This window comes from Simochromis diagramma, unplaced genomic scaffold (assembly GCF_900408965.1).
Source record: "Simochromis diagramma unplaced genomic scaffold, fSimDia1.1 OVJJ01000685.1, whole genome shotgun sequence".
NCBI lineage: Eukaryota > Metazoa > Chordata > Actinopteri > Cichliformes > Cichlidae > Simochromis > Simochromis diagramma.
Genome location: NW_024387477.1, coordinates 16,851,610 through 16,870,871, shown reverse-complemented (window position 1 = coordinate 16,870,871; position 19,262 = coordinate 16,851,610).

Here is a 19,262-nt window from a genome sequence, read left to right as displayed (position 1 = left end):
TCCTATTCCTGCCATAGTAACTGGAGGTTTTGCATTGTTGCCATGCTTGGTGAGACTTCCATTGTATGTAAAAGCTCACTAATAGAACCCAGTGGGGCATCATTTCTATTCCACTCATGATGAAGACGTCCTCTCTCTCTCTCTCAGACTTGATATTTTTCTCTTGGCTCTCCTCTGCTCTGCCTGTGGGGCTGTGAAATGTCTCTGTCTGAGGAGAAGGCCCCCTCGTCCCTCTGGAAGCCATTAGAGAACCTTTATGAATATGTGCTGAAAGGGTGCTTTTTTTCAAGGGTGGGGACTGAGTGGGTGGGTAGTTGAGGGGGATTTATGTGGAATGCTACTATTTACCTTGGATTTTCTTGTGAAGCACACATGACTGGATTTCTGTGCATCTTTTTTTAGAGCACAGTTTTATGCTTTCATGTGCCCTCTGAGTTGCTGGTGGTGCAAGTGAAGTAAAGTACCTGCACAGATGTTTTACTTTCAGGATCTATTGCAAAAAATGTTTTTAAACTGCTGGCCTTTACAGACAATGGAATTCCTTTTGATACCTTGTGGTATATATTCTGTTCTTATCTACTTTTCCTTAGCTTTCCTACTGACTTTTTAGTGAGGGAGGGTTGAGTATAGTAAAGTTAACTCGAGGCACAAACAGAGTGAGTGCATTGTGTTGGTAAGTGCTGCTCAATATAAGTGCATTTTTGAAAGGAGTATGGATGCAACAGGGTTCAATTTGAGTGGCTTTTATGCATTCTGTCCCCATGAAATAAATATCATATTTTAAAAGCCTGTATGTAAAATTGAGCCATGGTTAAATATTCAGGATGTTCTCGAAAAGACAGTGGCCAGGATGTACAAAGTGCATCACTTTACTTGTGGAATCTAGCCCTAAATCTGATTGCTTTGACTATGTACTCCTACTGGTAAGCCTGTGGCAGATTATGTTAGCGTATTAACCGTGGTGCTTCTAGCAAGATCAACCTACTGTGGTTATTTTTCCCTCTTGTGGATCCTTGCTCTGCGGTAACAAGATCTGATTATGAACAGCTATGAATGCAGGCTTTAAAATGGGAGAATTAAAGAGGGAAGGTGGTGGCAGCGGTGGTTGCCCTCTGCTTCTGTATCTAATTAATTGCAGAGAGGGCAACTGTTTTGAGTGCTACCTGATGGTTTGGACTGCAGGCCCGCCTGGGTCAGAAGAGTGCTCCTGTGCTCATGAATCATGCTGCTGGGAATAGGAGCCCAGCTGAGGTCCAGTGGGGAAGGGGAGGGGGGGCTAAGCAATGCTACAAAGGCCTCATCCACATCACAGAGGTCCTTTGGAGCTGCTGCTAGCTCAAACAATCAATCAGAGACCATTCTATAGTAATTACACCCAGGGAGGCACCGCACTGAGCTGCCCACACCTTGCAGCACATACCCTTCTCTTCATTCCTCCCCCCACTATTCAGTTCGCAAGTCTGACACTCTTTTTTTATTCCCACAAGCCCTACTATTAACACCCCTCCTCCCCCAAATTTCTGTTTCTTGCCTTTGAGTGTGGTCCTCCAATTGCCCTCTGTTTTGAACTAGCAGTCACAAGCCACCATTGCTGTGTACCAGCGTTGCACAGTTATATGCAAATGCATGAATATGCTGCAGATTATAGGGAAAGGAGAGAGGTGGACTGATGGTGTCCGTGGGGGGGAGAGAGACAGGAGTATGTAGGGCACAGTGTGTGAATAAAGTAATGATTTCTCCTTCACACCTCCCTTGCTAATTAGTGCAGGCTGCCTGCTGCCTTGAAGGGGGCGGTGTCTAGGGAGCCCTGCTATTTGTCTTGAAGAATTACCGACAAAGAATTCACATCGCTCCTTAATCCCTCAGATACTGGACGAAATTCAGCATTTAACTGACTGCAGCCACCTGTCAATTTGATTTAATGATTGCAGTGATCATTTTTATCCTCCACTCCTCTCTGCAGCCATGCAACAGCGACGTGGCATAAGCTGCATCCCATTTTACCGCCTCTATGAGTCTCCGGCTACAGACTATAAATGTGTCTCCATATCGCAGCGTCCTCTTCACAGGTGTCAGGCATATTCTCCCATCATCTTATATGTGTCCCTCACTTCCTTACAACTGTTGCTACCCTATGCATTTGTAAAGCTGTTAGCGTAGCGGGGACATCTCTTCATCTTGTGTCAAGCTGCAAGAATGAAAGCAACAGCGTGCATAACATTTTCAAATGATCTTGTGCCATCAAACTGCCATAATTAGCAAACAGGTCTCCGGATGATGGCATTTAAATCACCTTTTTAAATTATTTTGTTGAGTTCAAATCGGATTTGAGAGGAATTTAAGAGTGCAGAAATTGTTTTAATAGATTTTCAGGGAAAAATAAACAAACCAAAAAACAAAAACAGAATAGGTGTCTAGCATTTTAAGGACATGTGATACGTGTTTGTGTGGGAATCCCATTAACATTAGCCTGAGGAGAATCTCATCTCCATAGCAGCTGCATCTGATATGCCTGCTATGGTACAACAAAGAAGCCAATCATTAATGTCAGCAAGAAAAAAAAGAAGTATTGTGTTTGCCTCGAAGTACTCCTCAATAACGATGTCCATTTCCCTGCATTTACTACTTTTTCCTACTAAACTAATAAGATGGAACTTAATGATGTCGTTGGGTATACAGTTTGCTGCATTATCAAATAGTAATACCACGCAGCACAGAAAAATATAATTTTGATAAGAATTGAGTAAATTGAGTAAATTGACTTGAGTTCTTATACTGAGTTGACTTAATACTGTATGAAGAAGTCATGTGAAAAAGAAAGTTTTCACATGACTCTATGTCGTCTTGTGAAAACATTATTTTTCACATCACTGAACAGTGTGAAAAAGTAACACTTTAGAGCATCGACTTCTTGAAGTTCATAAAGACTTTTTGTAATTTGCTGTTTCAAAGCCGTAGCCTGGGTAAAGAGTTTTTACCAACTACTTATTGTGAGGAAATGTGTTTCAAGTAGGATTTTTTTAGAGCACATGATGGATAAGGCTAATTTATAATTTAGGCCTCAGAGCACCTTGTTTCCAAAAACATGTGACACTGTGCTGAATGGAGTAAAAAACAGACTCTAAAGACTTGCAGTTAATTTAAAACCTATATTTAATTTAAAGTAGACTCCAGATTTGTGTAGTGTTGAAAAAGACACCTTGTGGAACATCTTAAAACTAATTAGGTTTTGTCAGCAGGTCAGCAACATGACTCAATAAAAAGAGTTTTGAACACTTTTGAAGTAAACGAGCAGTTCACCACTAAAACCGCTGCATAATTTCATCAAATTACTCAGTTTCTGAGTTTCTGAAAATAGAAAAACTAATTTAAATGTCAGTGATTTTCAGACACTCATGAAACAAAAATGTGTATTTCATCACGTTTTGGGATCAGGATACTTCAGAAAGATAAATACGCGTATAAGATGCACCCAGCGATTAAAGTTAGAACTTTAAAATTAAATACACAGACATGATCGAGGAACTGAAGTTAGGTGGAAAAGTCCTTTCAAAATCATAGACCTTTAATCCTCCAGACTGAAGGGGCCATGGGTCATTCAGATTGTTATCAGTGCACTGTTTGCATAACCAGCATCAGTGATGGTGGTGGGGAGGGGTATTTATGCACAATTACAGCTCAACGATAAAGGTTTGGGAAAAGCTTGTGGCAGCATCTTGTGAGTGCTTGCTTACTCGAATCAGACAGAGCCAAATCACTTTTTGCAAACATGATAGCATCAATTCAGTAAAAAAAAAAGCACAGAAACCAAAAATAAAACTTGAAAGATGAGATTCTACGCTGAACCTCAGCGCGACAATATATATTTATATGTAGGGAGAGAGAAAGAGAGGGAGGAGGGAATGTCTAATATTTTGCCCACCTCGATCGTCAGTGTGAAGCGACTAAATGCCATAACGACCTCGTACCAATACAACTCGATTAAAAAACATTATAACCTTATTAAGGTAGGATTTACTGCAAGAATGTTGAATTAGACTGAATTACTTTTAGCTATAGTAGGTGCACTTAATGAACTGGCAATTAAGAGATGTTTAATCAGTATAATGGGATTTTAGCTGCTTTAATTGCACATGTTATCCTCCTGGCTTAGTTTATTTTGCCAGATCAGTGCTTGTGCCCTGACCATAAATTCTACAAGAAAGAGGTAAGACGTATGTGACAGCCTGTTAACTGTCACAGATATAGCGCTTACTAATCTTGAAAACTCTCAGAGGAATATGACACCCACATACCAGGCATGCCACACCAAAAACAAAGGCATCGTGCAAAAATACAAACACAGCAGTGCAAAGAACAAGCCTATTTTCAAGAACGCCAGGTTGGATTTCAAATGTCACTGTATCGCTATTTGTAGATCAGTTATGTAAACATTTATTCTATACTAATACGGTTTTCTATGATATGTGTGTGACTGTGCTGTCATGCTCTCCTTCGAGTTTTAGAGAGCTCCGCTCTAATACCTCAGCAGCAGTTGGTTTAAAATGCTCCCGTTCCTCCTCGTGGTCCACGTATCCTTAAATCACTGCACTGGCTTTCTGTGATGTACAAATGTGCTCTATAGATGAACTGACTTGACTTGACCCGACTTGGCCTCTCCATCTGTAAAACTCGCTGTAAAACTAAAGACCACTCTGTGCCAAGACAAAAAGAACATTCTCCTACAGATGGTGTGCCATTGAACCGCTCTGTAATGCAGCATTGAGGCTGTACAGTATAAATGCCCCTGTGCCAGAGCCATATAAAATGGATGACACAGGCCTGGTCTAAGAGGCTTTGCCAAAGCTGTGGCTTACCAGTCTCACAGGTGTTAATGTGTGCTCTGTCTGCCACCCTCACTGAGAAGATTGGGCACCTCACTCACTTTCAACAACCCAGTTACCACCTCCAGTCCATTCAACGCTTTTTGCCATTTTTAGTGGATGTCTCTGAGATGTCCTTGTGAGTGAGTGACTCAGTAAGTCTGTTACTATGCAGTTGCACAGTAATTTTTTGTTTGGTTGTTTTTATTTTTTCTTGTTTTAATGACAGTAACCCTGACATTGGAAAAAATAGAGGAAAAGCAGAGAAGAGGGGGGGGGAAACAATTTATTCCCGTGCCCATGGTAACAGTAAAATGAATAATTCCTTGAAGATCATCTTTAACAAAGCAGAGAGGGCTGGGAGGATTTATGGTCACTGTTGGTTATGTTGAGTTTTTGATTAGGGGCTTAAAAGGAATCCAAACATTTATCATCATTTTTTTTTCTTTTCATAAAACGCACTCAGCTCCAGCAAAAATAAACCCAAACCACCCTGTGACTATCAGCGTTGCTATTTGTCTGAAATCTTTGAGTATGCCAGGTAACACTATAATCTCACACCCTTTCAACTTTCCCTTCTCCACCAGGGATTTTGTGGGATTTTGCTTTATTGCCAGAATACAAATATAAATAGAGTTCACAACACAGGAATTATAGCATATTTTGTCTTGTGCACATTATGAATGATTATAAGTGACAGCGAAAGTGTCCCGTCTTGGGTAGAAGCTGCATATGAGAGATTCTCTGTTTTGCCATGACATAACAACCAAAACCACATTTTAAAAAAAAGAAGAGGAATATATTTTTTTTCCAGTATAGAGGCTTAAATTTTTATCGACTCTGAAACAGCTTTCTGTTTTTGCCATTTTTTTTTCTTTTTGAAATCATTGGCTGAGGGAATTACATCACACTTACATCATGCTAAGCTATGAGGCTGTGACTGTTCAGTACTGCAAAACATATTTTTGGGGAAAAAAGAAGTGGGTCTAAGCCACATGATCTTATTGGTAATTTGAGAAATATTCTGGTCAATACAAATCTATAAAGAAATAAGTAAAAATAATGGAGCTGTATTAATGAAAACAGACAAATCCTAATTCCACAAACAATACTGTAACATCCTTTGTCACCATATGAACAGTACATTTCTATGCATGTTAGAAAGCTTATTTAAAAGCTGTTAAATCTCTCACTGCTGCTTATGGATATTGGGCTTTAAGTGGGGAAGAGTGAAATCCCCCCTGTGTCTTAGTGAAAATGTGGGCCTTAGCAGACTGGATTTCAGCTCAATCGAAGCTGTAATTAGTCGTAATTTACGGGACAACTCCTCCCCAGCGACCCTGCTGTGCAGAATCCCCTGGCCACTTGGAAAGATCATGTTTTCTTGCACAGTGCATGGCACTCAAATGAACCACAACACAGCCATAATGGCTCGCTCCCCACTGATTTGCCCACCTTGTGTAAGGTAGCTGAAAGTCACTTCCTGTGATGTTCAGTGGAGCATACACACAGCTATTTCCATCTATTAAGATGTGAAGGAGCAGGAGTGCCCAAGCCGCCATAAACACATCAATAACTGAAGCAATTGGACTCACTGGCAAAGTTGGGTGTAATCTGAAGACGGTGCTACTCGGTGCTACTACACCATCGCTGCCTGTAACTGACAGCGTGTTTTTAGATCTAATGATGCATTTGCATGTATTTCTGTATGCCTGTTGTTGTTCTGAAATCAGTCCAGATGCAATTTGAGTGCATCAATTTAGAGGCCAATGTTACTCAAGCAACTAATGGACTCTCGGGCAAAATGAAAATTGCTTCCTAATGATCTGACTAAGCTTGATGGGTGAATCTAAATTGATTAGTGTGCTAACATGGATGTAATATGGAATTAGCCTTTGAGAAGTGATCACATTTTTCTGGTACTTGCTGACCTTATTACATTCTAGCATTCTGGTTATAGCTTCTTATTGTATGCACTTCAAACTTTTTGTGTGTTGATCATACGCCTCTGTCAGTGCGCCCCAGGGTGGCTGTGGCTACAATGTAGCTGCCATCACCAGTGTGTGAATGTGTGGATGACTGGATGTGTAAAGCGCTTTGGGGTCCTTGGGGACTAGTAAAGCGCTATATAAATACAGGCCATTTACCATTTTACCATACATTATAGATGTTGTCATAAATACCTAAGAGAAGGTTTCTGTAGCTAATGTACATCCAGCATGTATATTCTTTTTGCATAGTGTTACAAATGAAAAGTGAAACCAGATTTTTTTCACGTAAGAGTAAACTTTAAAATATGTTTCACATATTCATGCAGCATAAACTCTATGTACCGTTTATTCCATGGTTTCCTTGTACTATGCCAGTTTTATGCATTAAAATGCATTATATTCAGTTAGTTAAATATATATCACATACGCATTGAACCACTGTCAGTTAGCGTATGAGCTCTCTGCTATTTTAGAAACACATTTTGACAGAGCCACAAGTCTGGGGCTAAAAGATGAAGCCATGGCAGCAAATTCAGTTTCAGTTTTATTTGTCATATGCAAGTTAGCACAGGGTCAACATTGCAATGAAATGTGTTTGACGAGCAGCAGTCACTCAGCAGCATGGTACAGTAGAAGAAAATATAATAAAATAAAATAATAAGAAAATAGAAAAATAGTAAGGAGCAAAATATTAGAGAGACGTGGTAAAAGAGAAAAGATGACTAAATATATATGTATCTATAAATATAAATATATGTACACTAGTGATTAAGTAAGAAAATCTTGAAAAGAAATATGACGGGAGGGCAGATGGGATATTGCACAGGAATGAGCAGCAGAAAATCACAGTATTACACTTTTTAAATATAAATATCAATAACAATAAAGTGGAGTGACCAGTGCAGATTAAACAGAGTTCAATTCAATTCAATATAGAAATTGAATTGAATTCAATAGAGAAAAGCATGTTTACAGTCTAAACATAGATTTTAAGTATGTTGCAACTAAGACTTGACGCAGCAGATATATGTTTTTGTGTGAATGACCCATACAGGTGCAGCTTCCTAGTTTAAGCCCCCTAAAAACTTCCCTAAAGCTTCAGTTAAACAGTGCATGGCTTTAAAATCATGTTGCAGAAATGTGGTTTGTGCTTAAGCAAAGGCATCTATCACAGTCATTGGTTTTTTTTTTACACTGTCAGCTAGTGGCTGGTTGAAAACTCAACTTGCTGGTGTGTTCAAGGACAGTCTGAGAAGCACTGTCTGTTGACAGTGATGATGGCAGTAATTCTAGTACTTAATGGACTAAAATTTATGTTTTCACTGCAATTATTGTGTCTGCACTGCAAAGACAAAATATTTTTTCTTTGGTTGTTTCAACTATACCTGTTGATCTGTTTGTTTCATCATGATATTTTTTCCCACCCTGTCACATTTTCTCCGTTCTCAGTTCCATCTTATTCTTGCCGTCCTTCTATGAGCCGATCAGTCTCTGACTCTTGTTTTGTTAAAGCTCAGTATTGCTCTTGTATTTTTCCTGTCAGATCATCATGAGTACAACCCTCTTCTTCTCCCTCTTCACCTCAGAAAGTAGCATCTGAAGTCGCCACCCATTTCTGCTTCCTGCTAATTCTGCTCTGCCATCCATGACATCCAGACCCAAATTCAGTTTCCTATCTTTAGTTAGGACACTGCTCTGCCTTATTATATTATAAGAATTATACTTTATAATACTAGATTTACTTTATTGTATTTTTTAATGTAATTCATTTCATCCAGACAAAGACATGCAGATAAAACCTACAATAATATCTTCTACGACGCTTAAAAATACCCTGAAATCAGCTTTGTCCCTAGCTGCTAGCAGAAAGGAGAAAGCATAATTTAGGAGTCTATGAGTGAAAACAATATAAGCAAAATGTGGACCAGACGCTTTGATTCAGCATGTTACACGAGGTCCTCTTTCTCGTATAAAGTCTTAGGGACCCTTGAATACTGGGATAAACTGGCAGCTGGAGCAAAGCAAAACACGCATTCATCACCCCACCCCGCATTCTCTTTGCTTCTGCCTATTCATCCTCTACGCTGGTCTCGACCCTTTAGAGCAGCTCACCTCTGCGGGAATGAATAATAAATGTGACTAGACACATGGGTCAGAGGTGACATGTCTGTGAGGGAGCAAATTCCTCCTTGATTAGTACATAAAAAGCCAGGCCCATCTGCCTCTTCTCTGGGATTTGACAGAGGTCTGGTTAGGAATGCCAGGAGCGTAGGGACAGCCAGGCAGAGACGAAGACTGGGTGTCAGTAGGGGGTGGCAGTCCTATGTGCCATGCACGGACAGACCCACAGCAAGGGGACTCATTTTATCATCTCCTTACATCACATATTCTCTGCACTGCCATGTCCAAAGCTTCAGCTTGCCCTTAGTCTTAATGTGGTGTATACAAATCAACCATTAAGTAGGAAAAAATCTCGAGATAATGTCCTAAAACTTGAAAGTAATGGGAACTTTTAATGCTATGGTTACACTTAGTGGTTGGAGACCACGGCACGACCAGAGTTATTTACTATGTAACGTGTGTGCAATGAAACTGTGATCTTGCTGCCTTTAAAATGATTGCTTCAAAGATGGGAACCAGGTCTGCAACAACTTACACTGAGCTACCAAATTGAAAGTAACTTAATAAATCTGCTGTCAGTTTGGACTGAATGGGTCCAAAAATTGGAAATTATTTGCAATTTGCATTTATAAATTTGATGTCAGTTAGTTGCAAACCTTCGCCAATCTGCCTGAGAGCGTCTGTAATCAGTCTGGGTTGGATCATGATTGTGTGGAGACAAGTTGGCTCCCACCAGGTGACCTATGCAATCACCTTGCATTTGCAAGTGGTCACCAAGAAGGTGCGTCTGGGTGTATTCGGTCACATTTGGTCAGCAAATATGAAAAAAGTCAACGTAATCACCGGGCACCAACAGATTACCCGAAGAGACTGGATCGATGAAAAAAAAAAAGATCATCTTATGTTGTTGCATTACACTTGGCACAGCAGTAGTCCTTCCTATGTCTCAATGCACTGTCCTGCAGAAGTCCCATTCACTCTTGACCTAAGTGATTCAATTTATACAGGCCAAAAAGAGAGCTGACCGCAGACTTGCCCCTGTGCAGTTCTTCAACTCACATAAGGGTCTTTTAGAAAGTTCAAGGCCATCTGCAACACCACCAAGAATCCTCTGAACCCAATGACCTCCCATAGGGGGCATTATTGATTTTATTAGTCTTCATAGAGGGATTAACAGCGGGAGCTCCTCTGTAGAGATGCCCACTCATGTATACTGACAGGCTCGGGGTGCAGGGAGGAAAATTACCATACTGTCTCCCATAGAAACAATGCAATATATACATGCTCTAAACGAGACCAGAGATAAGCAAACATGCTGGAAGAGGAAAACACGGACCACGTTCACCTCGAGGAGGGAGCAAGAACATACCCTTTGGCAGTGGCTATAATTAATATGCTAAATTGAATTGCAATAATCGACTAGGGGACTGGCCTCATGCTCTAGAGGTAGGATGATTAAAATGTTAGGCTCCAGTGAAGGGGTGATTGGGACCCTGGTGAATTAAGGATTGGATTTGATGGGAGACAATGCGGCTTCTATTTTTCATTAATTAGCCTCAGATCCATAAAACCCATGAAAGACTTCAATTGTGTATTACTCCAGCCTCTCAATTACATCCATTCATTAGCTGTGAATGGCCTCCACCAAAGCATTATACCACATGCATACGAGAATAAAGGAGTGAATGAAAGACTGAGTTGACTGCCCTAATGCCACTGGCTCCCATTATTAATATGAGGGAATTTATAAATAATGTTGAAGTCCTTTGTCAAATGTCAAAGACTGGATGTTACACGGCCACCATCAAACACAATGCATATTTGTGTGGGATGTCAAGAAATAATAGGTTTCTATTTAAAACCTTGGAAATCTCACGCACACACAACAACTGTGGTCTTGCAGACATTTATCAATATCAGCTTTTGAAGTTGCGTGATCAAACCACCAATTTTCAATGCTTTTGTACAGTGTTCAGGAGGTGATCGATGTCCCAATGATGAGCTTCTCTTTTCAACAGGGTTCAGTGATCAAACAAGAAGAAAATGGAATGTGGAATTATGCACTCAAAAGTACTCCGAGGCCTCCTTCATAGTCTTTTTTTAGATATATGTTTTTTAATTATCGTGAAGGTACATTTACCCCACATACAAAAGATGTTCCTAAATCGTCAAGCTACTGAGATATCAAACAGTATGCATGCAGACTGTGTATCTAAGGAGCTTCTTAAACAAAAAGACTAGATGTGTTTGGTTTTGTTGTACCTGTATGTAGATTTATTCCTCCATAGGCACAATCTGTGATTAAAATCTCCTTTGACATTTCTTTGTTGCAGTGTCTTTGCTGCAGTGTCTTTGCATTACTCCAAGTCAGTTACAGTGCTGTTCTTCTCCCATAGCCAAAAAGCCAAGCCTGAGGATTTGCTACGTTTTGTTTTGATGTGTACATTTCCTTAAGAAGATTACAAAAACCCAACCTAAATGCTGTCCTGTTTGTAGCTAGTGCCACTGCATGTGTGTTTGCACGCGACTGCTGCGTCTGCCTGTGTGTGCATACAAAGACAGAGATAGAGAGGTATAGTGACAGCAGAAGAAAGGTGCATGGTTGTGTAATGAAACCCATGATTACCAGGTTGAGAGACGGGTATTGTTCATGCGATTGACATGTCCCTTTCAGTTACGAGTGCAGTTTTCTGTCAGAGACCTGTTTTTCCTCTGTCTCCCCCCCCCCCCCCCCAGAAGGCCATGCACCTTCTGCTGCTGCATAAGAACACAAAGGCATCACTCTCCTGGATAGGGAGTGTGCTCGGTGATAATGCATGATTTGCATTTAATTCTTGGATATGACAGGCTCCCTTATAGTACTGTAGAACCCCAGGCCTAATTTACATTGTGTCCTTATCTGGTGTCACAATGCTTTGTTAAGGGACAAACATTGCTGTATGACATCTATCTGCATGATATGGTACTGATATGGGTAGCCGCTGAACATGTGTATTATAACAATAAAACAGGCAGCTGATGTGTTGGGGATATTGTAGTTATGGCACCTGTGTGCACTTCTGCTTTGAATGAGGTAATGCTTCTGTGTTTGTTCCTCCTTTATCTCTGTTTGTTTACAACTGAGCAAACTATTAAAGTAAAGGCATACTTCCCTTTCTCCTGAAACATAAAATTGTATTCCGAATGTCAGACCTATTTTCTCGTTCATTTATCTGAAGAACAGTCTGCATGTAAAGTGTCATTCATGTCACGACATCTTCAAGTATCTGTTTTCTTCACTTGTGTCCTCACAGCCCCCTTAACACCTTCCAGCAGTTACTTACGTGCTGCACTTTTACCCAAAAAGGATACAAAGAAAAACACAGTTTCATTATTTTGTGCTGCCTTTTAAAAAAAAAGTTATTATTATTTTATATATGCTGACAGCTTATTCTGGATTTTCCCGTACTGTATACAGACATCTTTTTGCTTCTGTAGACAATGAACTGTAAAAATATTAATATACATATATAACTATCAAAAGATTTACTATTAGCTGATTATGACAACTGGCTGACAATTTGTTTTGAACTGTTCGTTTATTAAAGAACCTCGCTGTGAAAACACCTCACTTCCCACGTATTACTAGCACACTCTACTTAAAGATTCCCATCGCTGTTATATGGATTCATATCATTGCTCTAGGTATTTAAGACTGAGCTCATTTGAATCCTTTACATTCAGTTAAATCTACAGTAATGCATCATATTTTATAGAATATATGTGTGTAGCATGCATTGCTGTCCTTTGAGGATAACATATCTCTCTAAAACTATATAAAATACAAACCTGTGTCTATCTATGTATGTAAGTATTCTTGAAACACTTCCTGTTTTTCAATACAGACCTTCTAGAAAACAATAACCAATTTTCCCCACCACTAGTCCTCCAGAAAAAAGTTCCAGACACACGAATCTAGAATGTCACATATCAGGTCAGTGCTTCTGGGTTTGTGATTCCTCAGATATTACAGAGTTTTAATTCCTCCTTACATGCGACTGGAGAATTGTAGGAGCAATGGCTGCTGAAATTGAGCCATATTGTTGCTGAGCTTAAGATTCTTTTGGGACATTGGGAGAAGATGGAGAAAAAAACCCTCAACCCTGACCCTGGAGACAGAGAAGCACAATCTGCTGCACACACACCTCGAGCTTATACCCTTCCTCCTCCCACATCAATGAGGTTTTTTTCGGTCTCTCAGCAGTGCTGCACTGTCATTTGCTCTTCTCTGCCTGATTATGGCACACATAGAATGTGTTAACCCATTGTAAAACACATGTGGTCTGGCATAGTAGGATTCCTAGTCCTTGACGAGCCAATAAAAACGTATGGAGCCTATTGGCATTTCCAATGAGGCCCTGCCAGGCACCTGAGAGATATGTGCTCTCACTCAATTGCAGGGCCTCATCTGCCACCTGCACCTTTTATAAAATGAATTTGTCACATATTTGAGGCCAGGAAAGTGCCCGGCTGAGTGCCACCTCCATTTGAGCTCAATGGTTTGAACACTATCAGAGGGGATGTGTCAAAAATGGCACAATTTAAATTGTATGTGAAGTGCTTCACCATGTGCTACTGCTTGTTTTTTGTGACAGGAGGACAAGCCCTCAAGCACAATATATATATAATTTTTTACTTTGCAAGTGTTATCTTGGCAATTCTACTTTCACACCATAGATGATTGGAAGTGTTAACCATGTTTCCTGTGTAGCAGAGCATGTCCCTTTGTCATGTCCTCCTGTCAATGGAATGTTATGGCAAATTAATTCCCTCAGGAACCCAAGTCAGTCCTCCGTTACAGTCACTTTGCCCGCTTCACTATAGTTTAAGCGCTCAAAAGTCAGGAAAAAATTGTCTATTAATACAGAAAGCCTCCATAGGAGTTTAGAAAAGAAGAGTTTGGTGGTGGCAAATGATGTGGAGCAACAGGAATTCCCATAGGAATCACAGTATGCCGCAGCATTCCCTAGACCTTCACAGTTTAATAACTCAATAGATTACCTGCCTCACTTTCCAAGGACATTAAACTAAGTTCTACTGAGGATCGATTGGAAAGGGTTTTTTGGATATCAACACTGCACACTTCATTTCCCACAACATAGGCCCTGCATTTAATTATACCTCATGAAATGGTCTTAATTTCAACTATGTACAGTTAATAGCTGCCAATGCAAAGATGACAGATGCACATCACTGTAAAGAAGAAATGTTTATTCCAACTCTCAAAAAAGTATCTAACTAAAATAATAATAATGGATTGCATTTATATAGCGCTGTCCGGGGCTCGAACCGGCAACCTTCCGATTACAAGACGAACACCAAACTCTTGAGCCACGATCGCCCTAAAAAAAAAAAAAAAAAAAAAAAAAAAAAAAAAAAAAAGGACTAGAAGGACAGAGAAAACTCGGCAACACAATCCGAGGTTTTAGATGTACGTTGGGTTAGTGACTCATGGAAAAATTTCCTTCGAAGACTTACTGAAGAGTGTGAGAAGTGGGTACTTATATTTTAAGACCAGCAGCAGGCAGGGAGGAGTTATTGGTGCACACTTGCTTTGTCAAAGTCAAGAAGGTCTGTGGAAGGTCTTTTTCAAGTGTGACACTCATTGCCGCAGACTATTTACTCGCGCTTGTGCTTTTATTTATCGGGTGGTTCCACACCATGAATTATCTAATGTCTTATGGACTGTAAATTTCCCCAATGCAGTCCTACGCCCTTCCTGTACACTTAACTACAAACATACGCATGTGTGCACACAAGCCGAGCACAATCACGAGACAATCGAGGTCCTCCTCAGATGACTCCCTCAAGTTTACAAAGTATTAAGGCACCCGAACGCCACATTTGTTTGCAAGGGGTAAGTGATGGAAGCATCTGCCGTAACGAACCCTGTTGTCCTTTCGAGGCCCTTGTGTAGGCAGTAAAGCTGTTGTCACCAATCATTCAGTGAGAGTACTTCAATATTGTTTAGTAGCGCAGCTCATTAAGCAACATAACAGAACATGCAAACTTAATTTATAATGAGATATGTTGTGGCCTGGCCTACAGAGAACCATTGTCCCGTTGTGCCATCGTAGGTCTGGGCTACAAAATTGCAATCAAAAGCTGCTAATGAATCGTCCTATTCTCATTTAACTTGCTTATTGTTTAGCAGACAGAAAACAATGACGAGTCATTTGACCATTTGACACTGGAAATTGTTTTCTACTCCATCATCAAGCTATAGCATATTGGCCAAAATACACACAGGTGCACACACACACCTGCTGTGTTACCAGTACCAGTGAAATATTGGCATCTAGACACACATAAGACTCATCAACTAGGCAAACCAGGTGGTTACACAGAAGTGTTTAAAGTTAACTAAGTGAAGAGGCAAAAAATTAATTGCTTTCATCTCCTGCCATTTTTTAAACTTCTTAAAGAAAAGAACTTCCAATAAAAGGCTCACACACCAAATAAATAAATAAATAAAAAGCTGTGCAAGGTCATAAATGAAAGAAATGTAACAGTCTGACAGTTTACCTTCTCTCTTGCACACTGCACACATCCCCACCGTGCAACACATCTGTGTAAGTGACACAGACGTGCTGACTGCCCCCCCACTGAGGACGAGGTCACACTAAATCCCGGTGATCAGGAATCTCAATGGGGTGCTTTAGGCTTCTTCCCAGGCAACAGATCCAGGGGCATCTCTCTAGCAAGCGCCTCTGGGGAAAAGTCACACTTTTAAAAGACGGAAATTAAGTGGAAAAATGTCTGCTCACTCACTGATGTAATTATCTGTCCTGGATTAACATCTGTTCGCAAGCCTGAGTGCCAAGTCCACTTCAACATGTGCCAGTACCTCGTGGCAGTGCCGGGTATGTGTACCTGTGTCTATTTCCAAACACTGTGTATCTTGGCACCAGCTGTAGCAACTTTTCACTCTGACATCCTCCACCCATTCAACATCTGTGTATTTATGTGAACATCTTGGCTGCAGTCATTGAGAATACCAACGTTGTGACACCACCTGATCAATTTTTCCAGTTTAAACATGGTACTGCAGCACCGCTTTTCTTAGATGCAATTATTGTACAAATTACTTGAGCTTCACAAAGCAGAAGGAGAGGTGAACTACAGAGTATTTACAATTATATAATCAGATAATATCCCTTTATTGGTTGTTATGATTGTTGGAGTTGCCAGAAGTATCTATTGTTTTTTGACCACCAGTTTCTTATTATAAAGTTAATCTAAATAAGGGATGAGTACCAACAGATTATGCATTATTTTTGGTGGGAAGCCTCTGGAAAGCTCATTACCATGCTTCATTTATCGGTATCATATGTCAAAGTGAGTGTCAAGGTGGGTGTTCACCTGGTGGCTTATTCTCACCTAAACAACTCTGTTGTAACAGAACTCAGGTGGCCTGTGTGCACTAGAGGACTTGCTTGATATTCAGCTTGCAAACCTGAGCTAATCCATTATGCATCAGCGTTGTTATACTCCTTTTTACTTTTCCACCTTATTAGAAGGGTCAACTTTCCCTGGTGCTGCTCTCAGTGTGAGCTAAATGAAGGATTCCATCTGAGTTGTGCTTATTGACATGCAATAACCAAAAGGATTAGACTTTACTAACATCTCACTGTGGAAATGCCATCCAATGTAAGTGCATGGACTGTATTTGGATGACCCTTGGGTATACATGGTGAATATTCCCAAGAATGTTAAACCCACTGGGAGCAGATTATAATTGAACTATATCATGCAAAAGAGAATCTGCATCTCCTCTTGTTAACTGGGCCCTAATTATCTTTACTCTTTAGTTATTGGAGTAAAGGGGATAAAGCACTGTGTCCTCTCTATTAGATCAACTGTCTGGGGAGTTTTTTTAGCTATAGGTTAATGAACTGCAGAATATCAGGCAGAATGCAATCACAGCTCAGCCAGTATTACCATAGATATGATGCCTCTGAGCATGTGCATCAGGGATAGGGAAAGTCATCCCTCAGGGGAGCATACCCCTGTAGCTTCAGAAATGTATAATTAGCATCAATGCTATGATGGTTTTCTCTTACTGAACGCTCAATATTTGAAATCATCTGCCCTGGTTGCCACACAAATGGCTCTGGCTGTGGGATGCTATCAATTACACTCATTACAATGCATGACATGCTTTACAGAGCTCAGTTAGTATAAGATTTGTGTAGCCTTTGGCTTGTCAAATGATTTTATAATTGATTAGATTAATGCTGATCAGTGCTAAACACTGAGCACAGGGTGGACTGATGTCAGGGTAGATCAGATAATTGAACATAGAGTTAGCCTGAATATGTTATGCGTGATTAAATGGTTTTTAAACATTTTTGCAATTAGTAGTAAATTATTGGTAAAAATGAATGGAACATCCTAAAGGAAAAAAAAAATTCAATTACACTAATTACAAAATAGGTGCATTTTGTCCCCAGATTTAATTAGTTGTTCTCTAGAACATGTTAAGAAAGTTGATGAAGATACAAACCAGAGACTCTGATGATGGTGACGACATGTTACGCTGTTTGAGTTCTATATTTGTTTTCCATCACATAATCATCATCATCATCATCATCTCCCTCTGTAGTATTAGCCACTCTGTCGGAAAAGTAGAAGAGAGAACATTTTCATAACTGTATTCGACCTATTAGCTCGTTAATACTATTTTGGCCTAACCATTTGAAAAAAGCAGCGACTTGATGGGCAAAGATGGCTTTAATCATAGATTTCAGCACTTCTCTTCTGGCCTGGCTGTGGTGTGCTAACACCATGCCTGTGTGCTAGTGTTAGCTCTGTTCCACCAATCGTTCAATCTGTGAGGTTACAGGTAAAATGTCTGCACCTCAGATATAGCAGCATGAGCATGATGTCATATTGGAGCTCGGTCCTCAAATGAGCGGACCGTACGTTATTCACTAATGTTCACAGAATGTGGGCTTCTCTTGCATCAGCACAGCCCTCAGCTCTGAAAAGGATAGTGCTTGTAGCTTCCCTGCTGGTTCTGCTTTGCTGGCAGACTCAAACCTTGCAAACTACCCCTTCATGTTCTGTGGACTTGCTCTCCACTGGTAACATGATGCCATGCGTGTGGGAGGTAGAATAGCTAATGACGGTTTCCTGACTACCAGCTTGCCTGTAGACAAAAGAGGGTCATCACTACTGCCCAGAACATTATCAGATGCCATCTCCCCTCCCTGTAAGATCTTTATAGTTCCCACCACCCCAAACACACTCTTTGAATGAACTGCTGCCCTTGGGCAGGCATTTCAGGACAGTAAAAACAAAGACAAACATTTGATTAAAAACAACGCTTTTATCTAAATGCTGCACTAGATGCTGCTGAAACTGTACAATTTTGTGAAACCAAAAAGAGTTGTGCAACGAATGCCGGTAGAATATGAAATGTCTTGCATCACGTGTGGTATGATGTGTGTTTTGCTTTCCTTTGTCCTTTCAGGTAATTTTAGATATTTGTTTGTGTTTATAGACTTTTTCCAGACCTTTGCACTAATTGAACATTGTATCCAATTTTGTTGTACATGCACAATGACAAATTCTATTTTTTTATTCACAAATCCAGCAGTAGCTTCTTTTAACTTGCCACTAGTTTTAGATAAAATACTTGTGATGTTTCCTGTGATAATTTTGGCAACTTATTTTTCATTAGTTTTAGTCTTACATGGTGTGTCTACTCTGTCATTTCATGTGCAATAGAAGTCCAGCTGCCTGTATGGTCTTTTCCCCGGCATTTTTAAAATATGTTCTTGTGTCTCACAAGGTTAGTGCACGCCTGTTCTTATACTCAGTGTTATCAATATCACTGTGCTCTACATGAAAAGAAAGGCAACCTCTCCTCAGTAAATCCTGGTAGCTTTTTCAAACTGTTTGAACAGAAGCACTCAGTTTAATCTGGTGTTAAGTGTAAATGCTTCCACAGCTACTGGTTCCCTCCACTGAAGAGCAGCTGATCAAACTGCATCTACTATTTACTACACGGTTTAGTCACTTATGATTATGTTTATTTCTTGTATTTAAACTGACATTGGATAGCTGTATGTCACTTTTTTTTTTTTTTTTTTTTAAAAAGGGGCCTAGAACAGGGAAGCTTGTGGATTATTTTTTAAGGGCTAAACATGGCTAATCATTCATTTTTTATTTATGTTTCCAGTGGTTGTAGTTTCTTGAGTTCCCTGACTTGGGTATCAATAATCAGCATCACTGCCTGGGGTGG